General features: G+C 45.1%; 1 protein-coding gene across 1 annotated transcript in view; it reads left to right on the top strand.

Annotated features, from left to right (window-relative positions):
- Positions 1 to 10,401: 10,401 nt before the first annotated feature.
- FXYD3 (FXYD domain containing ion transport regulator 3) overlaps positions 10,402 to 21,188 on the top strand; it is an 82,065-nt gene continuing 71,278 nt past the window's right edge. Inside the window, exon 1 of the mRNA XM_085615973.1 lies at positions 10,402 to 10,606. The gene's annotated coding sequence lies outside the window, so the exon portion shown is untranslated. The remainder of the gene's footprint in view (positions 10,607 to 21,188) is intronic.

Genomic DNA, 21,188 nt, shown 5'->3' with positions numbered 1-21,188 from the left:
GTGTGGAAATAAAGTAATTATTATATGGCACTGAAGCAATCAAAAAATGAGTTAGTTATTAGACAAAATAAGTTTTCCAAAAGGCAGTCCATGTAGTTCACCACTTCAAATGTTGACCATAATCTTGAAAACACATCGGGCAGCAGAAAAGTATTTTGTCTATGAAGACTTTTTCAAGGCTCAAATTATGAAAAGACGTCTCCTTCCAAATATTGCAAAACTTCCAGGGTGGGTTCTCTTAGCAATACGGTTCTCAAACTAAAGCAATCATGAAATTATATTGTGCCCAGAGAAGAAAAGTCAAGTAGCACCTATCAAAGTAATGCGACGAGCCACGTGTATTCTCAATCGAAAAGCTATATATTTGCAGCCAGGATAAGCTGCACCGCCAGTGAGGAACCAGGATTCAAATCAGTGTTGATTGAAAATCCAAGTCATAGAAGACAGGCGTGAATGGGGAGGGGAAGGACGTAAGCCCCACACTGGTCATCAGTTTATCCCACAAAGCCAGTGTTACTCTTGTGACCAGGAGGAGTATAGTCCCCAACTTCTCTGCGCCCGGTGGAGCCATGGTACTTGCCAAAGAGTGGGTTGAGGCAATGATATGGTCTACAAAGTGGGCCTTTACCTGTAACCTGATCTAAACTTAATAAACTGACATCCTTTATAGCCTATGAGCGTCCATATTTGATTGTAACAGATCCTTATCCTAATGACCACCACACATCCTAGCCACGAGAAGAGTTTATTGTGCTATTTCTAGAAGTCTCTGCTCGGGGCAGTGACCACTGTGGCATACTTCAGGTTTATATTTGTGAAGGTGTTTGCACTAAAGTGATTCCCAAGTAGGTTAACAAGTCGTTGGACCATGGGATAAGAATAAACATACTCAAGATCCGTGGTTGAAGTGGCTCAGGGAGTCAGAGGAGCACCTCTGAATTTATCCAGGTTGATCCTAAAGTTAGAGATCGCTTGAAACCTAGGCAGTTCTTCCACCACATGGGGAGGGCGGAGACCGTAGCCGCTGACAGATGTAGCATATTATCATCCACACAAATCGTAAGTTTATACTCCTCTGAGCCAAAGGAGGCCCCCGATAAACCGTCGTGCTGTCATATGGTATTGGTAAACGGTTCCAGCGTGAGGGAATATTCAAGATGGACAGCGGGCTTACCCACCCGGTCCGACGCTCTACATGGACCAGGTAGGACATGGTTCCATTCACTCGGAGGGTTTGGTAGAATGATACCTTGATTGTCTGAAATAGGCTGCCTGGTAACTGTGATTATGTTGCGTACCCTCTTGCATGTGATCTGAGTTTTTAATTGCGCTGCAAGGAGTTTTCTGCTTTTTTAAAGGAAGAGTAATAGCATTGTTTTGTGCAAAGGAGACCATATTCAGCTTTATCCTAATCTGGTTCTTTCAGCTGTGCTCTAGTCAAACATAAATTCTCTAGTTTGAGGCCGGCGGGGCCTAGATGTCGGTTCCGTAGCCTGCTGCAGGGCACCTCCAGCTCATGCATTTTGTCTGAGTCTATTTTTTTCATATCGAGAAGCCAGAGAGATAAAAATCCTCCTTATGTAGGTAGGGCTCTTGGAAATTCCAGAAAGACGCGGGGGCCATGTCAAGGATTTCATTCACCTGGAGGAAGCTCTTTAGCTTTTCCTCCAGTTCTGCCCTATTCAACAGGTTGCTCAAGAGATACTGCTCATTAAGTCTCCAGAAAGAACATCTGGATGAGGGTATGTGAAGGTCCAATGTTATTGTCAGGAGGGCAATGTTCTGAGAGGGCAATCTGTCCCACCTCAGCATCCTGAAGTGCTGGAAGTAGTTGGTCATCCAAGAGGAAATAGTTCAGCCACGCATAGGATTTTTGTGCCGACCAATAGGAAGTATAACCCCTGCCCGAAGGGTGTGTATGTCACCAGGCCTAGTTCTCTCAGCTAGTCTTGTAAGCTGGGGGCTGTTGTCCCCATTACTTCCCCACCGAAGAAACGGTTGAAAAGGATTGCAACCCCTGGTTTTTGTTTATGCAGAGGCAAAGAACTTGTGAGTGAAGAATTTGAATTGCAATCTGCCAGTCTCAGAAGCCAGGCGGTGGGTTTGCTGGAGTAAGTAGATGTCAGTATCAGACTATTTAACCGAGCAGTTGAGAACCTTCAAATTAAGCGTGAGTACTGAAACTGGGTTCATTGGGAACGTGTGTTGGGCGCTCATTGGGATCAGTGAGCCAAAGGGGTCAGCATTGTTTCACAGAGATAGGAGTGTGTACTCTGAGAGTCACCAGTGTAAAAAGTTGTAAAGAAATGAGGAGTTCCCGTACCGTCAGATATATCCACCCCCAACATAAACAACAACCAAATAATTAATACAGAAAAAATGGCCCCAATGAGATCTCTCATCTTCTACTGGGTGAGTGTGTCCCTCTTCCTCCAGTGCCTGCCCAAGCCAACCACACCAGCCACCACAGCCCAGAGCCCATGTTCAGTTCGGTGGGGATCTCATCTCTATTTGAGGGATCTCAAGTGTTCTCTAGGTCCAGGGTGGGTTCCAACTGGAGACTCTCCATTTCTTTGACAGCATCCCGTTTTGTCCACAGAATATCATCTCAGGCTGAAGAGCAGATCTTACAAGTATCATCTTTGAGGAGTAATCCTTGGAGACATAGTGTCATCAGATAAAGTCCTCGATCTGTTCTGTCTCCATCTACCAATTGTTTGGACCCCCTATAGGATTGTATTTTATATTGCTGTTTTTAACAAGTATCAGGATGTATCAAGAATGGTTGGAGTGGTGAATGTGGTGAGAATGAACTATGGCCGGTAGCTGTGGGGTTGGTTCATTCAATTAATTATTACTTTGTTTATGATAATGTGTTATGTGAATTTGTGATTTTGGATTAATTATCAACTGTTATTTGAATGTGCATATATTTGTATTTTCTCAATTGAATCTATCTAAATAATATTAAGTGATACAAATGTGCTTCTTTGACAATTTAAAAGAAAAAAACCGACAACAAAAAAATGGACAATAAATAGTAGTTTAAAGTAGTTATTTGTACTTTTTCTAATGTATTGAGTGTTTTTGATGGTTTTTTGGCAGAACAGAACCTTAATAGGTCTGATTGAAAGTAATATAGGTCTAGATAGAGGTCCTTTTGTGGTTTTCCTCTTGTTCTTTTCCCCTTCCTCTTAGACCTTAAAGTTATTTTAGGGGGAGCCTTTTTCTTTATAGTATTTATAAGGTTTCTCTGGATTTCATGATCGTCGGCTGGAGGTAGACCATTCCCTGGGTTCTGCCCTCTCTCGGTCCTCATTGTCTCTTTTGTTGAGAGACAAGACTCGAAAGGCCTATTTGTTCAAGCGCAATTGGTTTTGCCGGCCCTCCTAAAGGAAAAGGAGCCTGAAGGGGTGACCCCTTTGGCAGGAGACATTGTTAGCTCAGAGATTCTCCGTTATTCTGCACATTTGGCAGCGTTGCTGTAGTGTAGAGTGAGTGGTGTCCTGAAAAAAAAACCGATTAATGGCCCTCATATAGAATGTGGTCCAGAGCAAGGACCGCTGTCATAATTTCTCCTCAAACAAATACACCCTAGTAAGAATATCAAGTGGGCTCTCTATGCATTGGCCTCCAGGGATGGTCTGATGAGTGCAGTCCAGTCATATCAGGGGAGAATCCTGGGCTGGTTGGGGATGTGTTGAAGCAGTTTCTGGACTGAGCCAGCGATATTGCTGTCTTCTGCTCCGCAATATAATCCTCTGATTCAAATGTTGTTTCTGCTGGACTTATTTTCGAGATCTTCTTGTTTGATGGCCAGGGATTCACACTGCTCCACCAAGACGAAGATGCGTTGTTCCGCTGTGTGGAGCTCAACCCAGCATTTATGCACCGTGGTTTGGTCAGGCAGGATCCAATGCTCACGATGTAGCTCTATAAGTCTAAAGGCAGGCTTTGAAATCCGCTTGGATTGTGGTGATCTCCTGCTTGATTCCCCAAAGGAACTACTGTACAAAATCTTAAGTGATGGAGGGTGCCTGACTAAGAGTAGTGGGGCCATTGCTGGGGAGATCTCTAGCTGACAGAGCAGTCTGACCCTTTTCAACCCTTGGCCTGGGGGTCAGCATATCCTTGATGGTAGCGTCTCTGCAGATTCTACCAGCCGCCATAGTCATCAGGGTGGGGCCAGGCAGTCAGGGGCTCGGTGTTTCATTCAGCAGACAACTCAGAAGATCCCCCAACCGAATAGTGATTGATAGCATATGGGCTGGGGACTCCCAGTGGGCCGCAAGTTCTGTGTCAGTGGAAGCAATCCCAAAAGGAGGCAGTCCCTTTCACAGGTGATTAAAGTGGGGCATCCGTTGTCAGCCTAAGGCCAGAGTGTGGCCATGTGCGGCCCAGCTTTCCAAAGGGGGCTAAAGGAAGGGGGCCCACCAGTCTAGCCTGGGCCCATTAGGCGGCTCCAGCAGTAGGCCCCCTAGAGTGTAGAAGCAGTCTACCCCAGATCAGACTCAGCGCAGTGCTACTTGGGTTCGGGTTCAGCATTGTCCCCATCAATGGTGCTCAAAGGCGGTTCCTGTCCGCTCCCTTGAACTCATTGCAGCACATGCTCAGAATGCCCCCTTGCACTTGTGGGCCCTGTATGGAGTCACAGTCTCAGTTCTCGGGCACAGCACTATTTTTCAGTCTGCACCACTGGCTCCTCCCAAGTTTGCGACCACATGCTGTTCCGGTTCCCAGAGCGTTGTCGCAGTCGGAAGCGGTGTATCGGTCTTATCCTTCTCACCCCACTGGAATGAGCCCCTGAAGTGCTCACAAACTAGAGTCAGTGAGTGGCAGTAAAAAAGTTAGAAGCAGTGATGGAGTGGAGTAGCCGCGATGTGCATCAACTCAATTCCCCTCCTGCCATTGCCCCCTTTCATTTGTGGATTTTTATCCAAATCACCTTGAATGCTATTCTACAGACCACATTGGTACTTGTATAGTGCCAATAAATCTAAGAGGAATGAAGGCTCATGCGCAAGTTCCCAGGGTTGACCTATTCCAACAGCCATGTCTTCAAGTTCTTAATGGCAGAATCCTCAATGTTGCTGATTCCTACAGGGAGCCTGTTCTTTAGCCTGGCCCTGGCACCCACTACTTGAAGCGTCCTGACTCTAGAAATACTTTTGTTGACCTGAGAACCCTCAAAAGTCCCCTCTCATTAAAGCTTAGGGCTCTGTCTGGAGTATAGTGCATGTTTCTTGCTTTCCAATGTTTTTTACCTGTCTCTCATCATCCAGAAGACCGAGATCAGAGGCCTAAGCTTCAGTCTCTCATCTACGCAATGACAATACAGCCACAGCAGCATGGTGGAGATTTTCTTAAAAACATTTTTACTAGGTTTTTCAACAAACTATGCTCTGAGAAGCATAAGTAACTGGGCACGGCATTTGAGGTGTTAAATTAAATCAATGATGCAAAACAGCATCTAGGGCCATATGTAGGTACCTACATACCGGTCAGTAACGGCCGAAAATCGGTAAATATCCTGTTACCGACCGGTATTTAGGCAATTGAGATGTAGGGGGCAGGATTTCAGGATTCGGTAATTTACTGAATCGGAATTTTAAGAAATCGGTAAATTACCGAATCCTGAAATCCTATGTAGGGGGCACTCAAGTGAGTGCATTTTTTGTTTCTGGATTCGTTATTTACCACCAACTACAAGATGATGGTAAATGACGAATACCTTTGAAAAAGCAATTTTGTGCTTTTTGGAAAGTGCCATGTGGCAGACATACATGCCCTTAGGGCATGTATGTGCGCCACATGTGCACACATGCACGATTCAGGGGTGCAACAGGGTGTCAATGTGACACCCTGCCACCCATGAATATGCTCCCCCTATTACCGATTCGGTATTTACCGAATCGGTAGGCCCATAGGAATGAATGGGAAGGGATGCATTATTACCGAATCGGTAATCACCGATTCATAAATACCGAATATTACCGATTTGGTAATAATTTCCGAATGTTTACCTACATTCTATTTACCGATTCATAAATACCAAATCGGTAAAATTCGGTATTTATGAATCGGTAAATAAAAATTATCTACATATGGCCCCTAGTGTTGCTGGCGACATTCAGGCACAACTCACTATGGAAACAATAACATATTACATTATGATTAGTAAAAAAACAGAACAAGGACTACGCTTCCCCATAAACCTCCCGCTACCCCCACAGCAACCCGCTGCCTCCAATTTGAAAAGTCGAGCCGATATCCAGGTTGTAAAAGAAAACCAGGTAGAATGGCTTAAGAAAACTGTGGCCCAACTGAGGATTTATAAAGGTACCCAAAAAAGTCAAAGAGATGTTTATGCATAAAAATGAAAAGGAGCGGAGGAGAGAGGGATCAATGGGTTGGTAGGAGTACATTGAGTACAGATAAAAAAACATTTATGTTCAAGTTATCCACTATAGTGGGAGGGGAAAGTAATGATATATATGCAGGGATATGTGTACAGCGAATAAAGTCTTGTATAGATTGTGGTTCGGGTAACAGTTGTCATCCTTGGTATGCTCTGTGAATTCTTGAAGCAGCATATCCCAGTACTCTGCAACTGACTGCTTCCTGGAGCTCCTTTGTTCCACTCCACGGAGAGTCGTGCTCTCAGCTTGTGGCCACTTGATGATCTCCGTGCTACAGACAGTAAGTAAGGAATGCCGGGGAGGTCTTCCAGTGGATTGTTATAGCTCCCTTAGCAAGCAATAAGACAAGGTCTATGCATGTTGTCGTAACCCTCGGAAAATGCCCCTTTTTTTGCGTGGTCACCCCTCACCCCCACACACTTTTTTTGCCTGATTGTATTGCTGGTTCCTGGACTTTGAACACGGGGACACCGCTGTCCAGTGCCCAGTACCTTTGCTCTAACCCCTAAAAACATGTCAAATTGATATACACCTAACTGGCATATTTTAATTACCTATAAGTCCTTGGTATATGGTATGAGTGTGCGCCCAGGGCCTATAAGTTAAATGTCATTAGTGGACTGTAGCACACGTGTGCGACCAATAAGGTGACCGTGCCACACATGACTGCAGGCTTGCCACCCTTATTCTGGCTGGTTTAAACTTCAAATTCAACCTGTCAAAATAACCACTTCTGATATCCCTAAATCCTCCCTTTAAATACTAATAAATAACCCCTAGGTAGGCCTTAAATGTCCATATTTCAGGGTGAATGATATTTAAAGGTACAGCAGGACATGAAAAAGTCTAATGTTCAATATGTCCTTGCAGTGACAATTGCCTAAAAGCTATTTTCACTGCAGCAGGAATAGCTGTTCCATCGGAAAGCATTTGGATACCTTTTTAAAGTTTCTAAAGTTATCTCTGCCTAGGAGTTGGATAAAAAAGTTAATTATTGGACTTAAAATATTTAGTACAAATTCAATTCATTGGTAAAGTCAGATTTGTAACAAATACTTCACAAAAAGTACTTTAAAAACAAGTTATCTTTAACCTGTATAAAGCCTCTTGAAACCCATTTGTTTGAGCTTTCAACTGTCACCCAGAAGCTGAATAGGTACTTGAGTAAGTGAGATTTGGCTTCTAGAGTTGAGACAAAGTACTTGGGTGTGAGGAGAGGTGTCTGTTTTCTCTGGCATGATGGCCAACTGGGCAGTGTCCAAGAATTTAATTATCTTCAAAGGGGCCTGCCCTGTCACAGGAAGATGTAGCTCACACCTGTGCCTGCCCCCTCTATTTTCGTTCTAGCCAGCCAGACACCAATTCCAGCAGGAAAGGTGCTGCCATCAGAACCTGTTTTGAGCGACTACAGAGGAGGAGTTGCTCATTTCCCAGGACACACAGCACAGGAGATCCGTACAAGAAGAAAAAGGCTCTGCCATCTTGGTTTTAGGTAGAGAGGGCACTCTTGTTTCCAGTATGGTACACAGCAACTGCCGCAAAAATGGGTAGGGGCCAGGAGTCACCCACCCTCCCACACACTGAGTAGTGTCAACCATAAATGTGGCACCCCTGGCACTCACTTCAGAACACTGCTGGACCTGTGGAAAAATGAAGGCCTGCGACTGCTGTTGCTGTCTGTAAGGAAACCCGTAAACGCTGAACCTGCTCCCACATATACCCAGGACTAGGAAGTGGACTCTAAGAGTCAGCTCACTTAATCTCTTGTTAAGTTACAGGGACAAAAACCTGCAAGAAGCCAACTTACCCTGAACAGCCCAGCAAACCAGTTCCAACTGGACCTGCTCTAGACCTTGCTGGCGACTTCTGTTGGAGTGAGTCCTCTCTCCCATGTACTGTTCCTGACGTCCTGGAACCCTTGACTGGTGTCAGAGTGTACTCCTCCTGCCTAACCCTAACACTGGGACTTAGAAACGTATTCAAGGTTTTTTGCCTAGACAACCAACAGAAGACTGGGATAAAAATGCCAAGTCCATCCGACGAAGTTCTCTACAGCAGTGCCAAAGATTCAGGTTTCTCCACTTTGAGCTTTTCCGCAGCAGCAAATCTACTTCAGCGGGATGTTGCAGAGAATGTATCCGGCCTATGCTATCATTCAGCATGTCTCTCCAAAATCGTTGCACTTCTGTGCGGGTTTTACATGAAATCTTATGTGGGTATTCCAGGATTTTCTGCCAATCTTTGTCAATTAATGCCCAATGGGTAGGATTTGGATACGCAACAAGTTTTGGGTCTAGCTGTTGGACTAGCATATAAGAGTCTGCTCAATTGTATCACCTGAGGACCAACGTCAAATTCTCCTAGCACATGGATCATATACTTCCACTTTAGGGTGTCAAAGACCAGTCCTAAATCTAAAGTTAGGCAGGCTGAGCATGGCCTGCAGATTAGTGGAGGCTGTCACGTCAATACTAGCAGCAACCTTAGCTCCCAGCGACATAGCACTATGGGTTTATGCTGCAACAATGGCTCTTGCGATTGTTGCCCCATCATCACTCTCTTAAAACCTCAGAGGTGTGATGAGGCACGGACGAAGACATGAATGCGAATGAATACAAGACCGAGCGGGAGATTAGGTAGTACGTACTGCGCTGTAACAGGAAAAGTGACATGGGCAGACTAGCTGCCACTGGAGAACTGTATTCACCATAATGCAAAGGGGCGAACTGTGCAAGGGTGTAAGGCAGTGTGCTTCCATCCCTCTTCTGTTCAAAAAGACTCTCTTGAGCCTGTAAGCTGAGCTGACAAGCTTTTGGAGGTGCACCTGTATGCGCCAAAGAGAGGTACTGAGACCTAAAAGAACTGTGGCAGCCTTCTCTGCAACACCTGATAAAATGTGCTTTTGATCTCTACTGATGAAGGATCAAATCCAGAAACAAATGTGTCTGGAGATGAACAGCACTTCCCGCACCAACTTTGGTGGAATACTGCTACTAATATTCCAAGTAAACGTTTAAAGTGAACTGCACTTACCATAATGCACAGGGGCGAACAGTGATGGGGTTTATTGCAGTGTGCTCCCATCCCCGTTATGTCTAAAAAGCCACCCTTGAACCAGTGAGCTGACAAACATTTGGAGATGCACCTATGAGAGGTACTGAGACCTTAGAGGACTGTGGCCGCATTCTCGCAAACCCCAGTGGAAATTTGTTGCTGATCCCTACTGATGAAGGATAAAATCTCGTGTGTCTAGAGATGTGCAGCACTACCTGTGTGAACTTTGTTGAAATACTGCTACTAATATTCAAGTAAGTGTTTAAAAGTGAACTGCATTTACCATAATGCACTGGGGCGAACTGTGCTGGAGTGTGAGGCAGTGTGCTCCCATCGCTCTTCTGCACTGGCATCTCTTTCAGCCATGCGTTCAACGTTTCATGTATGGAACTCCATATCTCCGAAGCTACGCAGCACCACTCCCAAGGTTATCTTTAAATATTCGGAGCTGAAGGCGCTCCTGCTTCAAAGTGACTTTAACTAACGCTCCTTCCCAGTTAGGCTGCTCTGATGTAATCTCCACACTGGTGCTTCGAGATTTACCGCACTAGTACATTTCCTCAGACTCCATCTTGTACGTGACGTCAGCACACGTTCTGACGACTGCTACTTCATCTTATACTACACACTTGTTCTTGGTACCCACATATTCAGATAAAGTGTGTACAATTGGAACTATCAGATTTGTAACGTTGTACCTCATGTAACGATCATTTTTATTGTAAAGGGCTCTAGCACTTTTGGGTAGAGTCAGCGCTACACACCAATGTATAAATACAATAAGTAAGTCGATAAAAACCACCCTAGGAGAGGCCCTTCATCGCTGCTCCACACTGGAGCGTCTCCCCGGCGCCACGAGCTCCCTCGCCTGTTTCTTGTTTGTTAATGAGCCTGTGGGCCCGGGCATGAAGGGGGCTGGCCCGGTGCCACTTTAAGACGAATCCTTGGGGCGCAGCTCCGCTCCCTGCCTCCTCTTCCTCGGCTCCCACAGGGGCGTGCCCATCTCTGGCCCCACCTGCCCTCACCTGGGTGTATTTGCAGTAGGTGCGGTCGCCCTTCAGACTGAACCGGCCTGTTCTTGCTGCCTGTCTTCGGTGCGTGCTCGGCTCTCCCCAGACTCTTCGACGCAAAGGGTAAGGCTTGTTTTCTGTAAACATCTCTGAAAAGGAGCCCCTTCCCCTCCCAACGAGGTGGCTTGTCTGCCGTTTATTTTTGTGTTTTAGTGTGCCTCAGTTATATATTTGTGTTATTTGAACTTCTGTTAAGTTGAATGACGTACGGAAGCATCATCGCTTTCACGGGATTTTCAGTCATCCACTGCGAGGTGTGCGCAGGCGACGTTCCTAGTCCTATATGTTGTTGTTGTCCTGAGTTTGTGGTGCGGAGCCCGGGGTGCGGCTCACGGGGAGGTAGAAGGTTCGGTAGAAAACCTTTTTGTTTATGGGTTTCACAGCGCCTCGTTATGTCCCCCCTGCTGCCGCCACGGCTCTGCGCTCCGAACTCGCTCTTTCTTCCTTGTTCCTCTGCCCGCTGGGGGTCACCGCTCTGCCGTCCTCCTTGTCTGGCTTTGCACTTCCTTGGTCGTTCATGATTTTCACCTAAGGCAACGGGTATTCATGTTTTTGTATTTCTTCCACCGTTCGTTTCCTTCTTCCCCTTTCCCCTGGAGTTTGTTATCGTGCATCCATCTAGTGTCTCGGGCTCTAGGCCCCGCGTGCAGCCACATTCGTTTCTCTCTCGTCGTAGCTGGTAAAATCCCTGTGTTGCTCTGGAGGCCTGCTGCTGCATGGGAGATGTGTGTAGAGTGCCGCTCGTGGTTTAAGCACTTAATTGGTAAACTCGACATTTGATCGTTTGATGGGTTCTATCTCGGGCCCGGCTCCAGGAATTTTTATTTGGGTGGGCCACTGCGGGCTCGATTTGTCGCATATATGTCTGGGCAGGTCTGCTTCAGGGCCCTCCTTTATCTCTTCTTAGTCTTACAAGGGCCAGTAAAACACACTCTTTTCCAAATCTCTTTCTAAATATTATCACTCTCAAAAAGTGATTTTTTTTTTTTTTTTCCTTGTAATGTTCCTTTGATGGGAAGAGGAGGTTTCTGAGGTGGGAGTATCGGGCAAGTGACACTTCTCGGGCTCCCTCTGTGCGTGCCTTCAGGGAGAAACTCTCTTCATTACTACCTCCACCTGACCCCTGACTCTGCAGCGCAATCCCTTGCAGGCTTGATTATCCACTGCTCCTCTCCAGTGCACCTTATCTCACAGCTGACCCTGGGCCCCAGCACCATATCGGGTACCCTCAGGCTCCACTTTCATTTTACATGGTAAAAACATTAGTAAAATCACCATCAAACTTAAAACATTGACTATAGCAGTAAATATAATTAGCAGCACTTTAAAGTATGTTCCACAGTAGCCCTTATGACCCGACTGCTAATTAAATAAACAAAAACAGAAAGGCCATGACCGGGCCAGCTTTAGTGCTGATGCGAAAATTTTTGGGGGCGCCAAACCAATAACCTCTTTCTCTGTAAATACCTTTACTATCACCTTCCTACAGTGCCCCTCATCCCTCCATGCCCCCCCCCCCCCATCAACCTCCTCCTCGGATTCCCTCACTGCCACATGTCACAAGTGCCCCTCATCTCCCCATAGCCCCTCCCCCTTATGACCTCCTCATCGGATTCCCTCACTGCCACCCTCCAATAGTGCCCCTTATCTTTACGTAGCCCCTCCCTAATATGCATTTCATTTGATGTATAGTGCTACTCATATCAGTGTAGTGTGTGTCAGTACTTTACACCACGCACACATTATACAGAGACAATGAATCATATAAGTATGTAAATCAGTCTACAGGGAATGTCACATGAACCAATGAGGATTACAAGGTGTAGGAATCACATGTCATCCATACTGGTGGGCAGGATATTTTAAGAGGGTTTGGTCTGGGAAAACACAACCTTAGGATTTAAAGAGTATTCCACGGGGGTCAGCTTTACTGATAAAAATGTATATCTGCCTAAACATACTCATTTTAGCAACATTAGAATAATGAAAGACTGAGGAAGTTTTAACTGTATCACAAAACAAAAAAAGCAAAACTATACCACTCATGTTTGTATGCAGCTCTTTGGTGACAGTTCATTGGTCACTGTCCTATGTTAGGATTGTAACTTCTGAACTGCATGTAACACAGGATCTCTGTGACAAAGGCAGTAACCCACTGAGCTTCCACATAAAATACAGTTCCTCTGCATTTAAAAACTACAAACAGACAAATGATTGCTCTCCAGCAGGATCATTTATCACCAGCGTTATCTGGGCATTTTGTATTTTCTTATTGTTGTCCTGCATCGGCCATGATAATAATCAAAACTGTTTAAATGAAGCACTCGCGCAGTATGTGTCCTGCTGGGCCTGTGCAGATTTAAAAAAGAAAAACAACTAGTAACACATTCTCTTACCTACTCCATTAGTCAAACTTTGTGTCACAGCCTGGTGTGATAAGCTGCTAAGGGGTCGGGAAAGGTGAATAGGAATAAAACTTATTTTCTCCTGTGCTGCATAGAAAAAATCTCCACATGACGCAGCAGGACAGTAGGCAAAGGTTACTGGTGCCAAACAAAGGATTTGTCGCCTTTCGCCATGTGGAGATGAAGGGGTGAACAAATAAACAAAGCCTCGTTAACATGTATATGGTCTTTTAAAGACCTGTGAAGTACTCGGGTGCTGCTGCGATAATCTCAAACTGTCTGTGTGTGCGCGCCCAGGGAAGCTGTCTCAGCCCGGGCGCGCGCACACAGACAGCCCTTTGAGCCCAATGCCGTTGCGCGCCTGCCTTCAAGCCCTCACTTCGAGGGCCAAGGCTCCTGTTTGGGTGGGCCAAGGCTCCTGTTTGGGTGGGCCAAGGCTCCTGTTTGGGTGGGCCAGGCTCCTGTTTGGGTGGGCCTGGCCCACCCGCTAGAACCGGGCCTGTTCTATCTAGAACTGCAGATGTGTAAACATGAATAAAGGGGATTCCTTTCTTTAGAACTATGGGGTAATATCCAAGGCAACTGGAAGTATGCGGCAGCAGGGGAGGGCAAATTATGCAGCAAGGTTGAGTAAAGTATGCGGAAAGAAAAGCCATATTATGCAGCACGTTATGTTATAGTATTACTTAATTATGTTGTCATTTTTACTCTTGTCGACGCTGTATTGGCATTGGTTGCACCTTATTAGTACCAGTTTAACACCCATATAAAGGAATAAGCAACAGAAATGTTACCAGTCAAGTTTTGTAAAGCGCCTTCCACTACACAGAAACACATCACTGTGTTTTTAGTAACTTTTTGAACATTTTGACCTAGAAACACTTTTTTTTGCTAAAATCTGCAGGTTATGCAGCAGATGGGAAATGCAGCAAATCTAGAAGTACGTGAAAAACAGGACTTTACAATTGCATAAGTCCAGTGCTCTGGTTATAACGGACAGGAAGAACAAGCTTCATGTGTATGATGTCACTTAGAACCCTCAAGGTCAAAACATACCTTGTACTCCTTACTCCTCTAAATTGTATGGTATCTTTGCAAGATTTTCCCCTGCTCAAGTGAACAGTGCCATAGAGGAGTCATAGCTGAATCGCAATAATCAGATGCTCTCTCAGGTCTTATTCCGCTAACCAATACAACAACACGTATACTCGATTTCTTGCCACGCTGTTACACCATGGCTGCGCAACCACTCGCTGTTCCTCGATTTACAACCCTCCACCTGCATCCTTCCTGACCTCACCCATACATACAAATAAACCCCTATGTGGCGTCCTGTCTCTTCCCCACCCACTATTTAACACTCTCTCTACAACCCAATGCAAAAAACAAATATCTTCCTGTCCTCCAGCCGCCCTCTGTGCATTTTATCCCTTTCTCTATGCAAAGCTGCGACTCCGCTCTCGCATAACTTGTTTATAGGTTTCGCTTGCGCTGTGCTTGAGAAATCTATTGTTTTTATCATAAACTTAAATGGGACTTACATCCCACCTCCTCTTTCCTGGCTTCTCATTGGTTTGTGTGTGCCCCATTTCTATTGGCTGCAGCATATTTTCCTGCATTGATCAATGCTTGTTCCTCGTCTGCTTCTCTTATCAGTTTCCCACCGCTGAAATACTCTTGGCATCTGCTTTGGTAGAACCATGTTTTCATAAAGTTTTGCCTCTTACTAGTGCAGCATATTTATATAACCATTTATCACCCGGAGAGATTAAGTGGTAATAGGATGTTGCACGGCAATGCCGAGACTCGAACCGGCATCCCCAGCTCTTGAGTCGGCAGCTCTGGCCACTGCACCACATCCTCTTCACTCTGTGTTATCTGTCAGGGAGCTCTTTCCTTCTCCCAGACAATTATTGATGAAAACAGCCCTTTATTCCTTACATGCAAATGCTAGTTCTCTCTTTGCTCGAGTCTGCGGATCAATAATGAGGGTCTGCACTGCCATGGAACTCTCTACCGCTCTCCGGTATGTGGAGAACCACGAGAGGGGGCAGAAGGGAAACCTCCAGCTACCATTGTCAGGAGCTTAGCTTGGCCAGTAAGATTGGGCGGGGCGGGGGGGTAGTAAGCTTCATGTTTTCCAACTTCCAAGCTGGCATATCATGTTAAAATACATTATAGGCACAGTGGTGCAGAAGTGGAATTTAAGGGGCAGCGAAAAGGGGGCAGAGTGCAGTTTTTAAGGGGAAGTTAAAAAACGATATTCTGTAAAAGGATCAACATGTTTAAAAACGGAGAAAACAGAGTTTGTGTTTGTGTGTCAATCAATCCCAGGTGAAATCCGACAGATACCTCACAATACCGAACTGGAAACCCCTATATCCAACTATTCTCTAGAGAATAAATGTATCAGGGGGTGTAACAACCCTCCCATCCATTCTGAAGCTACACCCTGACAATTATGCTGCCACACTTAGTTTTCTGGAGACCCGGGCAAGGTTAGGAGACCTGTTAAATGAGCACTTACCCATATGTACCCCCACACACTGTTCCTACGTCACAGCATTGACTCGAGTAGGAGTCACTCAAAGTAAGTCTCTTCAAAGACCATGCATAGCCATCTGAGTTTCCTGCATAAGGCGCGCAGCTCTTCATTCTTTTACAAACATTCCACAGAAAGATGTGGTGGTGTTTCTGACCATTACTCTGATTTCCTTTTTATGCTCCACATAATGATGTACACTTGGCTTTTAAGTCACACCTTCTTGCCTTCAGTTGATTAATTGGAAGCAACCCTGCCCTTAAAGTTAGAAAAGACATTAGAATATTAAATAAAACCACAAAACTGGAGCCATGGTGGGAGGCAGCAAATTTAAGGGATCCAGTGTCCGCTCCCCTGTGTGGGTTTTTTTTTTTTTGCCATTTGACTTGACACGTGTAGTTTCTCTTAACACATTATTGTAGTTACACAAGCCCCCACGTGCAGTATGCTGTTGAGTTAAAGTACAGCTGGCTAAAGGTGACCTTCTTGCACAGGTTATATGGAGAAACTGAGCTCTTGAATGGATATGAGATTAAGCAGGTGCGCAGTGGGTACATAACTGTTGCATTGGGACCCAAACCACAGTAGAAAATTCAAGACCTTTTGAAAGGCGGAAACAAGGGTTTGTGGGATTTGCTGAGGGGCTGAGAAGACAGTATGGAGCTCAGGGACTTTAAACATGGGTGGAACAGGAATCTGATATCGGATGCTGGGAAGGTAAGGGTAAGCGAGTCTACTAACTGGGTTGCTGAGGGCATGAGCTATGGGACAGCATGGCAAGGAGGAGTGAATTGCCAGGCCTGAAGCTGGCTTTGATTGGGTGCCTTAAGAGTATACTGAGCACTTACAGGCCTGGGCTGTGAGCAAAGGCTGGCTCCCACAAGGATGTTAGTAGATGATACTGGCTTCTGCTGCTAGAACAAAGTGCAGTGCATAAAATGATGTTCCAAGCCATCTTTGGGATTTGGAGGTTCTGCTAGGCCCTGGCTGTGTGCACTGGGCCAGCTGTATGCAAACATTGGGTTCTGCTATGCCCTGATGCATGGAGAGTCTGGCTGCCTCGTGTAGGATGGACAAGAATTGGTCTAGGATGCCCTGGTTGTGGCAACACTGGATTTTGTTGATTTCTGGCTATATAGTGAGCCTCCAGAGGCTTGGTGAGACAAGACTTTATGCTACCAGGCCCTGTGTGGAGGAGTTTTGTTCAGTAAACCTCAACTTATACATCCTAGTTGAAACTGGTCTGGTTGCTTGTGATCTCTTCTGGTGGGGGCTTCGCCTGAAGGTTCTGAAGGACTTTTCCTTGAGGTGTAGGGTCAGTATTAAGTGGTGTAAGGCAGGCTGCCACAGTGTCTGTTTGGAAAAGTGGATATTGCTATGTCAAAGGGAGAGAATATTTGCTGTAGTAATACTGTGAGAATGGTTTGATATGGTACCCAGAGAGACTGCCAGTAATTTAGACTATTTGCAGTCATTCTTCCCATCGCCTTCCGTGTGTTTGAATAAATGTCCTAAGTGGCTAAGGGTATTCGCATATATGGGCCCGTTGTTCAGTAAACCTCGCTGATACATCCTAGTTGAAACTGGTCTGGTGGCTTGTGTTTTCTTCTGGAGGGGGCTTCGCCTGAAGGTTCCATAGGACTTTTCCTTGAGGTGTAGGGTCAGTATTAAGTGGTGTAAGGCAGGCTTGGCAGGCTTTGGTCTAGAGTGATAAAACCATGATCTGGAATACTATGTCCAGTGATTTGCAGTGGTTTAGACCAGTGATGGTCAACGTACGGCCCTAAACTGTCCCCTGCTGAACGACCGCACAGGGCTGCTGTTTACTTGAGAGAGCACTAACATTCCTAAAAATGTTAAATAAGCAGGCAAGCATTTATTTACACACTAATGGAAGTAAAGGAAAAAAAACAAATAAGGTTTCCAGCACCACTTAACATTAGGAACCCATTCATTTCTTTAAAATATCTTGCAACAAACAAAAATATGACTCTCTTCAAAATTAAAAAAAAGTGTACTTCATTAATATACAGAAGCGTTTCACCCTGAGTAATTCAGATTATATTCGTGCATTTAGAAGTATTGTTTTAAAAATTACAGCTTAAAAAGGAACCTCGAAATATTCATGCCTGCCCATACCCTGATAAAGCCAATAGTGAACTAAGAGGCAAGTCAGTTGTCATGTAGAACACTGTATGTAGGTGGCCTGGGTTGGTGTAATAAATGGGCAAAGTTATAGTTTACGAATACAAACGCAAGAAGATTTTGCTCGGTGCATATCCTTAAGTCATCTATTTCAAGGTGACCTTGTATGTGATAATGAAGAAAACGGAGACAAAGTGGAATAAAACAATAACCTAGGATCACACAATTTGGTCACATGGGGACGCCAGGTTTTCTGGTTTTACGTTGTGCAATTCTATTTCATACCAATGTAATAAACAAGTTAGTTTCTTTTTACATTTGACTCTCCCAAGGGAGCCATAGTAACTCCCACCCTGCTGGCATCAATGCATTACACGGGCACACCACTGACCCATTGGCAACTGGTGGAATTAGAAAGTGGTGGAGCATAATATGAACTAATGAATATTAGTATGCATTCGAGCGAGGCTAGTGAGTGACCGATGTATCTCAGAGGTTCAGGGGGAATCTCCCCCAGACACAACTTTAAGGAATTAGGATAGGCAGAGGCAATTTTCAGCACAATTTCTGTGACCATGGACCAAAAGAAGAGTTCTTATAGGCATTTATGAAGTAAAACGCATAACACATTTGATAGAACATCTGGATTGTAAATGGTATTTTTTTTTTTGTCATTTCAGTCTGTATTTATCCATATTTATTATGTTTTTTGTGAAAAAAGTTAAGCTGAAACTGGTATAGTTCCATATTTATTTAACCAATAAATATGCAGCAATGCTTGCAGGACTCAACCTGATGGTTATTATGCTGTTACACGAGATCATGCTGCTCTAAAGATTTCATAATACTTACTACTATTGAGGTGATATTTGCCCCCTGAGGCCCTAACTCACTTCTTACTACTATCAACCAGCTGGATATCTAAGAGCCCTGATTGACTGAATAAAAGTAATTTTGAAACAGACTTTTTTGCTTGATTGACTCCACAACGAGTGCACCTTCCATCTTTCCTGAAAATGTGGCTACCAGTGGCACCTCCGGACGGCGGGTGCACGAAGTGATTGCACCATTTTCTAATATATTGTACATGTGGAGTGGATGTGCTTGACCTTGGTCTGCCGTTTGTTCCTTTTCTGTTTATCACTCAAAAAGCACCCAATTTCAGTTATCCACGTTTAAAAATAGAAAAAGACAAGAAAATAAATGGTTTTCTGTCTGTATTTATCTGTAAAAACAGAAAACGGGGAGCCTTAATTGTAAAGCAAATCTGCCCTCTCAAAAGGGACAGGCTACCAGGGTAAGACTGTTTGGGATCTCCCCTTTACAATGCAAAATAAATAATCAATCAATCAGGGGTTGGTGAAGCGTGCTACTCACCTGTGAGGGTCTCAAGGCGCTGAGGGGAGGGTAGGGCAGCTCCAGGTCAGTCGAAGAGCCAGGTCTTGAGATCTCGTCTGAATGAGTGCAGGTTAGGAGAGCGCCGTATTCCTAATGGGAGAGAGTTCTCGTCTGAATGAGTGCAGGTTAGGGGAGCGCCGTATTCCTAATGGGAGAGAGTTCCAAGCTGTGGCAGCGGTGTAGGAGAAGGCTCTTCCTCCTGATCTGGCTCGGCTGATGCGGGGGACCTCTGCCAGGGCGAGGTCCGCTGAACGAAGGTTCCTTGTGGATGCGTGGAAACTCATTCTGTCGTTGAGGTAGCTGGGTCCGATGTTGTTGAGAGCTTTGTAGGCGTGTGTGAGTAGTTTGTAGGTGACCCTCTTCTCGACGGGGAGCCAGTGGAGTTCTCGCAGGTGAGGGGTCATGTGATCATGCCAAGGTGTCCCTAAGATTAGCCTGGCGGCTGCGTTCTGGATCGTTTGGAGTTTGCGTAGTAGATTTGTTGACATGGGATAATAAAAGTGCACAAAGAGACACTTGCAATGTTGTTCTACCTGTAGTGCTGGTCAGCCGCTTCCTTTTCTTCATCGGCTATTCAACGTTGATTGCAGGATCCTCAAATCATACAGTTGAGTAGTTCACTGTGAAGCAAGGAACACAAAATGTTGCTCTGTGAGTCGTCACTTTACCAAAATGTCACTGTACCAATGGTCTCCAGTTTGGGGACAAAACACACGGGGAATCCTGTAAGATAAACAAACTGGAAGAAATGCCTAGGTTCGATTATGGAATATTTTCTCATTGTACTTTTTTCATGGTTTTTATTTTTTTCCTTTCAATTTCTAAATTCTGTATTAGACACTTTCGTCCATATAAACTACACCCTATTTCACACAATATTTAAAATGCAATACAGAACCTTTCATACTAAGCATATTTCATATATAGAAAGAATAACTTGCAAACAGATTTAGTATCAGTTACATTGCGGGCGATTGCCATCTCGGGAAGAACAAATTCGAAATGTATGATGAAGAAGAATATGATATTACCATTTTCATATAAGCGTAATGGAAGGCATTAATGAGGTATAATCTATGGCTTTTCAGTCAATAACCACATCATGATTGAGTGGCTGAATGCACACCACTTACATAGTAGTGCCATATAAACTATCAGAAGGCGCTAACCAATGATCATGGGCATTAGAAAGCTTTGATTAGAGACCCCCACAGGTCCATATAACGTCCATTTCTGGGCCAATAATGCAGATTTTAGGGCACTTGTGATCGTATGAAGGGCAAAGCTGCTACGGCTAGGAATGAATGGTGCACTGTCGGCTCTCCTAGGCTCCCAACACCTGATGCTTGTTCAAATTATGTGGCTTCAAGATATTTTCAGCAGTCCTCTCCAAGTCCAGTTACAGCATCACTCTTGGCGGATGCTACAAGCGCATGTTATCCATTGGAGATCTGATGGTGCAGTGTCATGTCAACATTCTTCCCGTCTGTAGGTTTTGGAATTCCAGTCCTAGCCAGTGGGCTTCCTGTTGCTACATTTCGCAAAGCCGCCTGCCAGCTGGGGCTACTCCTGCAGACCAGGGCTGCCCGTCTGTGCCAGGGCAGCAGTTTCGCACCGCTGGCCTCATTTAATGTGCATCTCTTTGGCTACATCCACACCCGAGGGGACGGTCTGCTGCACAAGGACACCTCATCTTCTATGCAGACGCGTTTCCCACAAGAAACCTGGCTGCGAGAAGAGGTCTGAGGCAGAAACATACATAGACAGCCCATCTGTGTTAATTTTACACTAAAAGGATTGAGATGAGGGCGTGGAGGAAGATTTTAGGAGCCAAGGGGGCTTGAGAGAGCTGCCCGGGTGGTTCTCTGGAGAGGGGGCTGCTGTCCCCGCAGGGGATGCTGAGAAACGTGCTTTGGTGCTCTCTAACGTGGGGTAAAAAAATTACTGAAATTATACTGTTACACTGCTAAAGAGTTTTCGTGCAATTCTATTTATGTGCCGAGCCACCACATTGGATAGTAAATTAAACAAAGTACAGCTGTCCGCGCCGGACTTGTAAAAAGTGCCTTGAAGTAAGGTACAGGAACTGGACTGATGCTTCAAACTGACTGGACCCATCTTAAAGACCCCAACAGCTTGTGTGTCCCAGAGAGGG

This window comes from Triturus cristatus, chromosome 7 (genome assembly GCF_964204655.1).
Source record: "Triturus cristatus chromosome 7, aTriCri1.1, whole genome shotgun sequence".
Lineage (NCBI taxonomy): Eukaryota > Metazoa > Chordata > Amphibia > Caudata > Salamandridae > Triturus > Triturus cristatus.
This window is presented reverse-complemented; position numbering and strand designations above follow the sequence as displayed.